This window comes from Sesamum indicum, linkage group LG2 (genome assembly GCF_026168435.1).
Source record: "Sesamum indicum cultivar Baizhima isolate 11 linkage group LG2, ASM2616843v1, whole genome shotgun sequence".
Taxonomy (NCBI): Eukaryota; Viridiplantae; Streptophyta; class Magnoliopsida; order Lamiales; family Pedaliaceae; genus Sesamum; species Sesamum indicum.
Genome location: NC_142658.1, coordinates 12,912,370 through 12,923,833, shown reverse-complemented (window position 1 = coordinate 12,923,833; position 11,464 = coordinate 12,912,370). Strand labels below are relative to the sequence as shown.

The 11,464-nt window shown below is 33.0% G+C and overlaps 1 long non-coding RNA gene across 1 annotated transcript; it reads left to right on the top strand.

Annotated features, from left to right (window-relative positions):
* The first annotated feature begins 602 nt into the window (after positions 1–602).
* LOC148789190 (uncharacterized) lies at positions 603–1,548 on the top strand. Its single transcript, XR_016063932.1, has 2 exons — positions 603–1,172; positions 1,294–1,548. It is a non-coding gene; the product is annotated as an uncharacterized LOC148789190 (long non-coding RNA).
* Positions 1,549–11,464: the final 9,916 nt, after the last annotated feature.

Sequence of the window (11,464 nt, the reverse complement as noted above, 5' to 3'; positions counted from 1 at the left end):
GTGGGCAACACAATTTTCCATTTTTGTTTTACTTTGGGCTCCAAACAATCTTAATTTTCTGGTATTCAATTAAAATAAAAATAAAAAAACCCGATTACAGCAGGTCTCAAGATCAGACCTGAGCTAATTACATAACAAGTATTAGGTAAATAGTAATTTACCTCCAATAATATCGCACATTAATAAATTATTTCTGTATAAAAAAATAGTAATTTACTTTCGACACTTTTTAAAATGAAGCAATTTACCTTCCTTTTTAAGGAGGTAAATTACTTCATTTTAAAGAGTATTGGATGTAAATTGTTGTATTGTAAAAAGCATAGGGAGGTAGTTTGCTATTTTTTTAATAAAGGGTAATTTGCTCATTTACGATTTCATACGGGGTTGCTTGCATTTTTCCCCCACAAGCGTATATCATGCATTTGACATATTATGAATTGCAATTGAACATCAATTATAATAAATGTGATGAATATATCGTATTTATTCTGTGATTGGTGTGATACGATCAAACCCGATTTGAATAAAATATTTTCCTAATGAATAAAATATTTTCGTAATGCATTAAACAAAGCAATATGATTGAAGAATTGAGATTATAATAATAACTAAATTAAATAAATCATCAACTACATCCCCAAATCATAGGTAAAACTAGAAAAAAGCACAAATACCAATTAACCATGCATATATGATGTATGTATGTTTAAGGTCTCAAATTTCAAGACATGGAAACTAAGACTGAAACCCTTTGTGTGATCTTGAAATTGGAAGTTGTGACAATCTGACTACACTGTCCTCAGCCACACCACATGACGATTGTTTACATGAAAAATTGGCCATATTCTTCATCAATCCAAACCCTTGATCCCCCTTACTGCCACCCAAAGCCTTGCTCTTTTTGCTGCTCTTGGTCACCTCTTTGTAGGCAATAAGAAAGGGATCATCAATCTTCTTCAGGCCTTTCCTCGAAGAGCTTCTCGACGGCGCCGGTTGAAACGGGCATGGCGGAAGAGGGATTTGCAAGTCATGGGAGGGAACCCTACCGTTCTCGTGCGGGCATGGCGGAGGCGGCAGCTTTGGCGGCTCGACATCGTGGGGCTGATCATGCTGCCGTGCCGCCTCCTTGCTCACCCCGGGCTTGTTCTCCCACGAGAATGGGACTTTTCCTTGTGAGTGAATCTTGCTACTCATCTTGACGAGGGTTTTGTGCTTTTGTGTGTGTATATGAGGTGCTTTGTTGGGTGGTGTTCATGTAATTTATGCTCTTCAACGGCGAATATAAACCTTTAGGTCAAGCAAACAAAACGTGAAGTGAAGTGGTGGCTTTTGCAACTTTTCAACAAAAAGGGACTGCAAATAGAAAATAACTAACTACGGCATCATATGCAGATCGATGAGAAGAATGGGCAACAAATTAAATAATAAAGGGGTAAGTGATCTTTGAGGTCTACGTCATGGAATTGGAAAAGTATGCAAATAAGTTGGGGACAATATGACAAACATGGGATGCTTTGACTCATTAAGCGTTGCTACTTTCTTACATTATATGTTGGCCAATGGGTTTGTTGCTAGTCTTCTTTAGTTGTGTAGTGTTCTTGTCTTGGGATTTATTGTACTGAAAATATTGATACAATTTAATAGGAAAAAATGCAAGCAATCCTCTTGTGATATTGTAAATGAGCAAATTACCCTTTTATGAAAAAAATAAATAGCGATTTACCTCTCTATATTTTTTAAAATACAACAATTTACCCCTCTATGATTTTTAAAATAAAGCAATTTACCTCCCTGTATAAGGAGGTAAATTCTTTATTTTAAAAAGTACAGGGGGATAAATTGCTATATTTTTTTCTTAGGGAGGTAATGTGCTCATTTTCAATATCACAGGGGGATAATTTGCTATTCACCCCAATTTGATAGCAAATAAGAGATACGAGAACAAACAAAAAAAAAAAATTGAATTCTATAGTTCGATAACTTGATATTGATATTTTTCGTTTTACACTAATTAATTTATAGGACTAAAATTACAGTATTTTTGGACCATCTACGAGTCACATATAGCATTTTTTGACCAAATTAGATGAAAAATAATTAAAATTCTCTAAATTTTAAAGTTACAATACTAAATGGCAAAAATTAATTTGTATAAAAAATTACACACTCATAAGCTACAAGATGAAAATTGCAATTTTCCTAAAAATACATTATTAAATATATACTTAGAGGAATTTTTTTTTTCTTTTCCCGGCTGAGAGATTTCTTACGAAATTTAAAATTTTAAGTGGGAAAAGAGAGCCTCGTGTGTACTTAATATAGAAATATTGATTAAATTGGCTTGAAATTTATTAGTTTTATTGTTTAAGATCATGGTTAATTACGATTAGAGTTAATTACACTTAAATTCTTACTAAAAATATAAAATTACACTTTTCCTAAAAAATTTTAAAATTACACTTATACTTTTTTTGATAATTCTCTGTTTACAGATAACCATATAAGATTTTGACGTAAAATGCAGATCTCAGCAAAAAAAAAAAAAAAAAAAAAAAAAACAACTATATATAGATCTCAGTACTGTTAGCCAATTTGATCAAATGAATGGTTATTATATATAACATTAATGAGAGATCGGATTGATTTTAAAAGAGAGTAAAAAACACGTGATAATTACATGATAAAGTTTAGAATAGTAAGTTTGGATACATTTACAGTTGTAATATGTGAACAAATAACCTTAATTGATGACTTTTATTTTATTACGACAAAGGTGATGGAGTCACTGTCTGAATGGTAATCGGAACATATAATCTAAAAATTTCCTTTTTTATATTATCAGAAAACTTGATAAACAAACGCCAGTAGGTGGAAAAATGATATTTTTTGTTTTGTAATTTACAATCTTTTCACTTTTCATATTATTTGATATAGAATAATCACATTTGGTCCTATAATTTTTTAAAAAATAGTACTTTTTATTTATGACACATTTTTTTTACATATTTTAACGAAAAATTTACGTGGCCATTAGAGTCTTAATTTACATTTTTTGTCCTATTTGTTACTAAATGCTTATTTTTGGCCCTCCTACACTTAACGACCATGTAAACTTTTTTTGTTAAACATCTAATTAAAAGGTGTCATGGGACCAAAATTACTATTTTTTTAAAGTTACGAGATCAAGAGTGAGAATCTCCTAAATAATGGAATCAAGAGTGGAAAGAACCAAATTATAGGCAAATAGATCTTTTCCCCCAAGTAGGTTGATACTTTGTTTAAGCCTTTGGAGCCTTTTCACTAAACAAGTTTGATGAATTAGGCTAAATTGCAATTTTAATCCAGTATGATAGAGGGAGTAGCAAATGTGATCATGTAGCTAACGTCAAATAATTTTATTATGAAATTTATTTAATATTTACAATTTCAATCGTGGCATTGAAAATTGATTTGAATTCCACTAAACCAATTGGGGATTTTTGGGAGTTGAACATATTTCCAATTTGACAAGAAAATTATATACGACAGCATATGTAGTGATGGGGAAAACCCCAATTTTAATGCATAATTAATACTGAAAACACCTTTAATGAAGGGTATTTTCGTCATTTGACGGCTCAAGGTCCGCGTACCTTGAAGGTGGGTCGGGTAGTCCACTATCCAAACCCGTTACAAACTACAAAACCCCATCACCTAGAAAGCCGTCCGATCGGGGAGTACATCCCTGCGATGACAACACGTGACCCAAGCAACAGTGTCCATATGGGTCTTATAAGTACCCCGACACACTACATTTTGAGGTAACTGGCATTTGATATTTTCGACCTACATTCTCCTATTCACATATTTTTACCTCGAACAACTCTAACTTGAGCATCGAGGGTCATTGTTTGGGACGTACCCGACGAGCCTCACGTTCGTGTCTTATCCTTAGGACCCAATCACTAGATCTTGGGAGAGTAAGTGGTCGTGATCAAGATAACCAAATCAAGGTTGCATATTTCGAGCGAGATCATGTAGTAATCATCTTTAGCAATGCATTGCTGTTCTTTACTTGGTGTGATTGGATTTAAGTGGTATAGATAACTTCAAAATTGCTATTCAGCCGCAATCAGCTATAGTAGCGGATTTTAACTCCTAATATCGATCCAACAAAACAAAGTAAATAAAAAACTAAAAATAATTAAGTAAGATGTTCCAATTAATAACTCAAAATAAACGTGACCTACATTAACATGGTTTGATTCTTCTCCCTCTCATTTGTTTCGCAAATTGAAGACAGAAGTGGAAAAAGAAATGATTTAGGCCATAGAATTGCAAATTCTAAAATCAGTTTTTATCATGGTCTCAATAGAAAATAATTTTTATTGGGGGGAAGGATTTATAGGGTTCTCAATTTGGGGACTGTCTTCAAACCACTTTCCTCGAGATATAAATAAAAGAAAGCATAAATTAGTACCTCAGCCTTCTTCACATGCTTTCCATGTGCAATTTTCATGCAAAAAAGTTGGATAAAATTCTCAATCTTTAAAAAAAAAAAAAAAAAAAAGAAAACCCAGTGGAATTCAGATTAATTTTTATTGAAATTATTGACATTATAAAAAATTAAAAAATTTATTATTAAAATTATCAAGATCTTAGTTTAAGGACCACGATACGATCGCCATTCTAACGTAGATCGCACAATTTGGGGTCGGGTTGCTGAATTTGTTATCCTGAGATCGGGTCGCTGAATCCCCTTTTGAGCTTCCTATGATTGAATCTTGAGAACAGAACCTACGTTAGGCTTGCTGAGTAGCCCCCCAACTAAGACCCTCCGATGCTTAAGTTAGAAAGTGGGGTCGAAAGCGATCAGTGGAGAGCGAGTGAGATCAAAAAATATGATAAATGCACTTGCGTAAATATTCATAAATGCTGGTGTTTATAGTGTACAGTACCGCATGATAAAGTGCCACGTGGCATCATCTAGACGTCCTGGTGTCAGGTGATCCAATGGCTATCAAAGCGGGCGGGTCCATTGGGCCCGACCCGACCTGCACCTTAATGCGCGGAAACCTGTCCTTTACTACAAATTCCTTTAAAAAATAGGAACAATTTGATCTTTTGGAAATTACCCTCATCACATTCCCTCTTACATACGCAAACTTAAATTACAAATTTGCTGATGAATTATGCAGAGTGTGGCTGTTATGATATATATGGTAGACGTCTTTGCTAAATTTGGATAAATCGTTAAAGAAATAACGTGGTTAGTTTTGAAATGTAACCATTCAACATGTTCAGCTGTTTGGTTGCCCGTACGTCTGCAAGAAAATGAAAGAATAATCCAAACTGGGAAATAACAGTACAGCCTACATAAGTTAACAGATTACATCATTTTCTTGCATGGGCCTTTAGCATGTCTATTTTTATGCTATGAGATGCGTATCTTTGAAACCATACAATCAGCAAACCAACAACAACGGAATTTTAATATAGAAAGAAAAAAAAAAAAAAAAGAAACTAATATTTCCAACAGAATGTGGATTTTGCCATCATTTTTATTTTCTTCTAATTCAATAAAATAAAATAAAATAATTATATATATGATAGATATATATATAGTGTTTGGTTTCGATTTTGGCCCATCTCAAAATATGGAGAATGTTTGTCTTAATTTGTTTTGGAAGTTTTGGTGGTATTTTGAGATGTTACGAAGAAATAGTGACCCATTTGTTTTTTGTCAAAATAAGTCTACATTAATTATAAGCCCTACAACTAAAAAAATTATATACATACTCATACATATATATAAATATATATAAGCAGTGGTTTTTGTCTTCCACTAAACAACATCAAACATACCATACTTATTTTATATTATTTCCAAAAACAAATTCAAATATATACACTATCCTTACTACATACTTATTTATCTTTGTTTTTCTCTCTGTATCTCCACCGAACACACCAAACCAAGTTAAAAATAAAACCAAACATAGTGATAGTTTTTCATCTTTTTCCGATTTAGAAGTTACTCACTGTTACAGAATTTTGAAATAAAATTTAAAGTATACAATCTTTATGGGATATATTTTTTTCGAGCAAAATGCAAGCAACTCGACCTGATATTGTAAATGAGTGCATTACCCATATATAAAAATAATATAGCAATTTACCTCCATATCTTTTTTAAAATACAACAATTTACTCTCCTGTAGTTTTTAAAATAAAGCAATAACATCTTTGATAGGGAGGTAAATTGCGTCATTTTGAAAAACACAGAGGGTAAATTGCTATTTTTTCCTTATCATAGAGGGTGATTTGTTTATTTACAATATCACAAGGATAAATTGCATTAAACACTATTTTTATGCATGCATCTCATAAGATATACATATTTGAAAATTAAAATTTTATTTTAGACATTATTTGCACACTTCAATTAATAAAAATAGATAATGACCTAGCTCAAAATATTTGACCTCGTTGGACGATTCAATGTCAATCACGTAATCTCCTCAGATCGGTATTGGGTCCTGAGGATGAAACAATAACGTCAGGCTCGTCGGGTTCATCCCGACTAAAATTCTCGAACGCTCAAGTTAGTTTGATCGAGATAGAAATATGCGATTAACTGAGAGTAAGGTCGAAAATAATAAAATACCAAATACCTCAAATGATGTGTATTTGGATATTTATAGGGCCCAAATGTATACTGTTGAATAGGCCACGTATCGTGATCTAATGTATCCATGCTTCTAATCGGACGATTCCGTTTGCAGTAAGTGGATTCTTCTTTCGGGGTAGAGAGCAGGCCCAACACGGAAATACACAAACCCTGATTTATTTTTACTGAATCGCCCTTCATTAAACATAATTTTGTCCTTTTACTGAAATTAGGGTATTCCCCATGATATAAAGAACTAGAAAAGTACAATGAAGAAAAGTAGCATGCAACATACTAACACCAAATCATCAAAATTGCAAATAGTTGTGTGAAAGGTCAAGGCATTTGAAATGGATGTATTCTCAATTGCGTGTATATTTTTGTTTCTTGATTTATATATTAATGAAGCAAGGCGGTCCTGTGCATTTAATTATTGGAATCGAAGTTGATTATCCATGAATTTCACCTTGTGTGATTTTGATATATAACAAAACTAGAGTTCTTAAATCAACCATAGTTAGTTTAATACCTACTACACTCATATATTTTCAAATAAATTGTCTAACTAAGAAATTTGTCAGAACATGTGAACTTGTCTACATAAAAATAAAATAACATCAAACCTTTTTTCTCTTAGATAAAATAGTATAATATAAAAAAGCTTGAATCCAGCAGGAAAGAGGAATAAGCTAAAATCGGAAACAGGTCTACTTATGAGATAAAAAATGTATTTATCCTTATTTTGATTGTATTGACTAATGGAGAGATTAGTTGACGTTATTAATTGGACGGAAATCCCTCAACGGTCCTCAAATTAATAATAAAAAAAACAAAAAAAAACTACATATGGGACTCAATGTGCGAATTGACCTGAGTGTGAGACCAAATTTAGAAACAGGTCCACTTATGGACCAAAATGTAATTTACCCTAAATTATTCTACTGTTGATATCATATTCTAAAATTGAAAACAACAAACTGGACATAAAAAATCTTGTATAAAACATAGAAAAATATACAACCTCCACAGAACAGCAAAAACATGGACATCGAGGAAAACCTTGGTGTGGATGTATGTTCAGATACACTTGACGATAAAAAATTCTATGCAGCATCTATGTAATTAATATAGTGCTACTCATAGAAAGATTCATGTAAAAATTATTAAAATAAATTACCAAAAAGTTGAATTGGATTCGCTTTTAACTAATTTATTTGGCAAACTCAATATAATATAATATCATCAATGACCAGATTCACTCTTGATTTTATTTTTGTTGTGCTCTTTTAATTATGATAAAATCTGTTAACATCACAACAAAACCCACAAACCATTTAGACAAATCATGCAGTTGGGCAACGCATTGGCGGTTATTAAATCAACTGATGAGGTTGGGTTTGGAATGTTCCAAGTTTAGTATCTCAAGATTGGGCACCGAGTGTCCTATATGGAGACTTGCACTAAGCATCGTATTCATTGTATAAGTGTCGTATTTCATCGGCAACAGACGTTGATATCTATACGATCTTAGTGGGTTGGCTGACTAAGTGTCAAACCGGTCGAACTGACTCATGGGGATTGTTATATGAAAATCTTAGGCTACAGTGGTTGGTTGATTAAGAAATGATTTTCTATATTGAACAATGGAGCGAAATGCGGTTTCTAGAGCATAGATGCCTAGTGAAGGAGTGAAATCGATACCAAATTCCATGGCATAAACTAAGGACGGTAGACGAAAGGGTTGTACCCATATGGAATTCGGGACCCTAAATATTGTTAACACATATATTCACATAATCTCTAGTGCCATGAACAATTGCCGTCCATGGTAGCAGGCTCTCCTGATCAATGGTTGATCAATAGTGATTAATTAAATTAAATTTAATTAATCAATTGTATTGAATACTAGCCTAAGTTTAGTTGAGAGCGAACCTAGACTACACACAAATCAACAAAGAAGAAAGGGAATTAATTTGGAATTAATTTCAAAAGATGCAAATAATTGAATTATTTACAGGTGGGATGATCCATTGGATGTATAGACCAAGATTAAATTAATTAAAATAATTTAATTGGGTTTATCTTAATTAACAAATTAAAAACAATAATTGGAGATATTTCGACTTATGTCTTTAATTGGATTAGTTGACGATGAGCCTAATTTACTTTGAATTTTATTAAATTGAACTTAATTAAACTCTTGGACCTTTGAGCTTATTTTAATTTATTTAAAATAAAACTCAATCCATTAAATTAAGGCCATCGGCTAAAGGGTTGACTTCGAGAAAAGAATGGAGGAGTAGGACTCCTCCATACTTGGAAATTCGATGTCACCTACTTGCACTTTTCAAAATTGCAACTCAGCTATAAATGGTGCCTCTTCTATATGGTATGATTGGACCATACACATTTTCACTCTCCCATACAAGTCATATATATGTGATTATATACACCATAACATATAGAACACACACAACTCTCTAACCCTACAAGCTAAATCTGCCACCCTTCTCTCTCTCTCTCTCTCCATCCCACTTACTCTCTGTATTCCACTTACTCTCGTTCTCTCTTTGATCTAGTATTAAGTTCAGAGTTGATGTACAAAAAAAAAATTATATAAATTGGGTTCGTTATCGTCCATAGGTATATACTAGATTTATTTACATGCGATATATTTATTTAAATATTTTAAATATTGAGTATTTCTATTTGAGAGGATCCTAAGGAAAAGGATTTGTTTCCACCGAGCTAAAACAATAGGCCTATGTCTCTAGTAGACCACAGTCATCGTTGAATAGCTATTTTGCTTTGTTTCTTTGTTTAGAAACAAAAAAAAAAAAATGAAAGATTTAGTAATGATTAGATATTGACTCTCTATCTTTAGCCATGGGTCCCTTAATCATACTTGTTCAATTGAAAATCTTAGTCGAATTCAAAAATTATGATTCGCTCTTCCATAATCTAACTTTTCCATTTATAACTGATTTATGGATACAAATCACGATAATGCATATTTTTTTCTCGAATTTCTCATGAGAGGTAAATGATAAAATCCTGTTAAGAAATAAAGTTTTTGATTGAAATATGAACAAAACTGAAAGATCCTTTAACTATTAAACGGTGTGCATAAAACTAGACTGGCCTAAGAGATCCAAAAAAAAAATGAGAGACCCATAACATTTTCGGAAGCTCAAGTCATTAGAGGCCCAAGAACACTTGATAGGCGGTTTTGGAGGCGTCCCTCAGAAAATGTTAGACTATGTGACCTAAAAGCCAATTAGATTGGCATACTTGTAATACAATCTGAAAATAACTCAATTTCATGTAATATTATTCAGTGAATGAAATGAATATTCGCTATTGTTATTTCATTTGTTGTGCTCATTACATATATATTTGCATTTCTTTTAAACATCACATCAAAGCCTACATACCACTTTGACAACCGTGCAATAGTTGGACTGCGCATTGGATGGCGGCCATGAAACCAACTTTCAAGGATTGTGTTTGAAATGTTCTAAGTCGAAGACTTCGAGAATGGTCATCGAGTGTACTATAGACTTGCATTAAGAGTAGCATTCATTTATTGAGTGTCGTGTTTCATCGGCGATAGACGTAGGACGTCTATGTGATCTTAGTGGGTCAATTGACTAGGTTCGAATCAACTGAACTGACTCGCAAGGGTTGTCATATGGAAGCTTTGGAGGCTTGATCGGTATGACTCGAATCTCCGATTTCGATAGTACGGGAATAGTCCTCAAACTTATGGAATCACGACAGTCATGTACATGCGATGACTGTATTTTTGATTTGTACGAGAGGTGATCGTGTCTCAAACATGGTCACCATAATTCCTTATTCAATGCAATCAACACATGTAGCAAGGACGGTGAGTTTCAAGAAAATGATCTGTTCCCTGTCGAAACGTGATAGAGGTATCTCCTATGCACTTGGAGATGTGTTCATGCTCTATAAACTTGTGGCCACAGTCATTGGTCAAATAAGAAAAGAGGTTCCTATGTCGAGTAATTTGGCGTAACGTGATCTCAAGTATTAAGCATAGACGCCTAGTACGGGATGGGAGCCGACACCCAATTTCATGCCCTAAACTATGATCAGGAGACAGTAGATGAAAGGACCATATCTATATGAACTCGAGAGCCTAAAAGTTCACATGGATATTCGCCTAGTCTCTAGTGCCATGGACCGTTGAAAGACTACTACCCATGATGACGGGCTTTCTTGATCAAGGGTTGATCGAAAATTATTAATTAAATTAGATTTAATTAATAATAGTGTTTGACACTCAAGTCTAGCTTAACCTTAAGAGTCACACACAAATCACCGAGAAAGGATGAGAAATTAAATTGGAATTAATTCCATAAGTAATTGAATTACTTATAAATGAGAGGGATCCATTGGATGGAGGAGCCCAAGGACAAATTAATGGGATTAATTTATATTAGGCTTGTCTTATTATTTAATGAGTTAGATTTATTATTTAATAAAGGCTTATTGGGTGCATATATATTTAGTTGGGTTAAATATATAATGGCTTAATTAGGTGAATTTTAATTAAACTGAACTTAATTAAAATTAGTTGGGCCTTGTATTTATCTCCATAACATCGGCCAAGCACCCTGAATTAAGCTTGTTAGAAAATTCTAGGAAAGGACATAATTGACTAACAATTTCACTTTTGGAAAGTGTTATGTTAGTTGTTCTTTATTTGGAACAAAGGATTTATTACCTTATGGATTGTAGACTGAACCTAGACACATTATAGTACATCCATATAAGGTATATATATATATA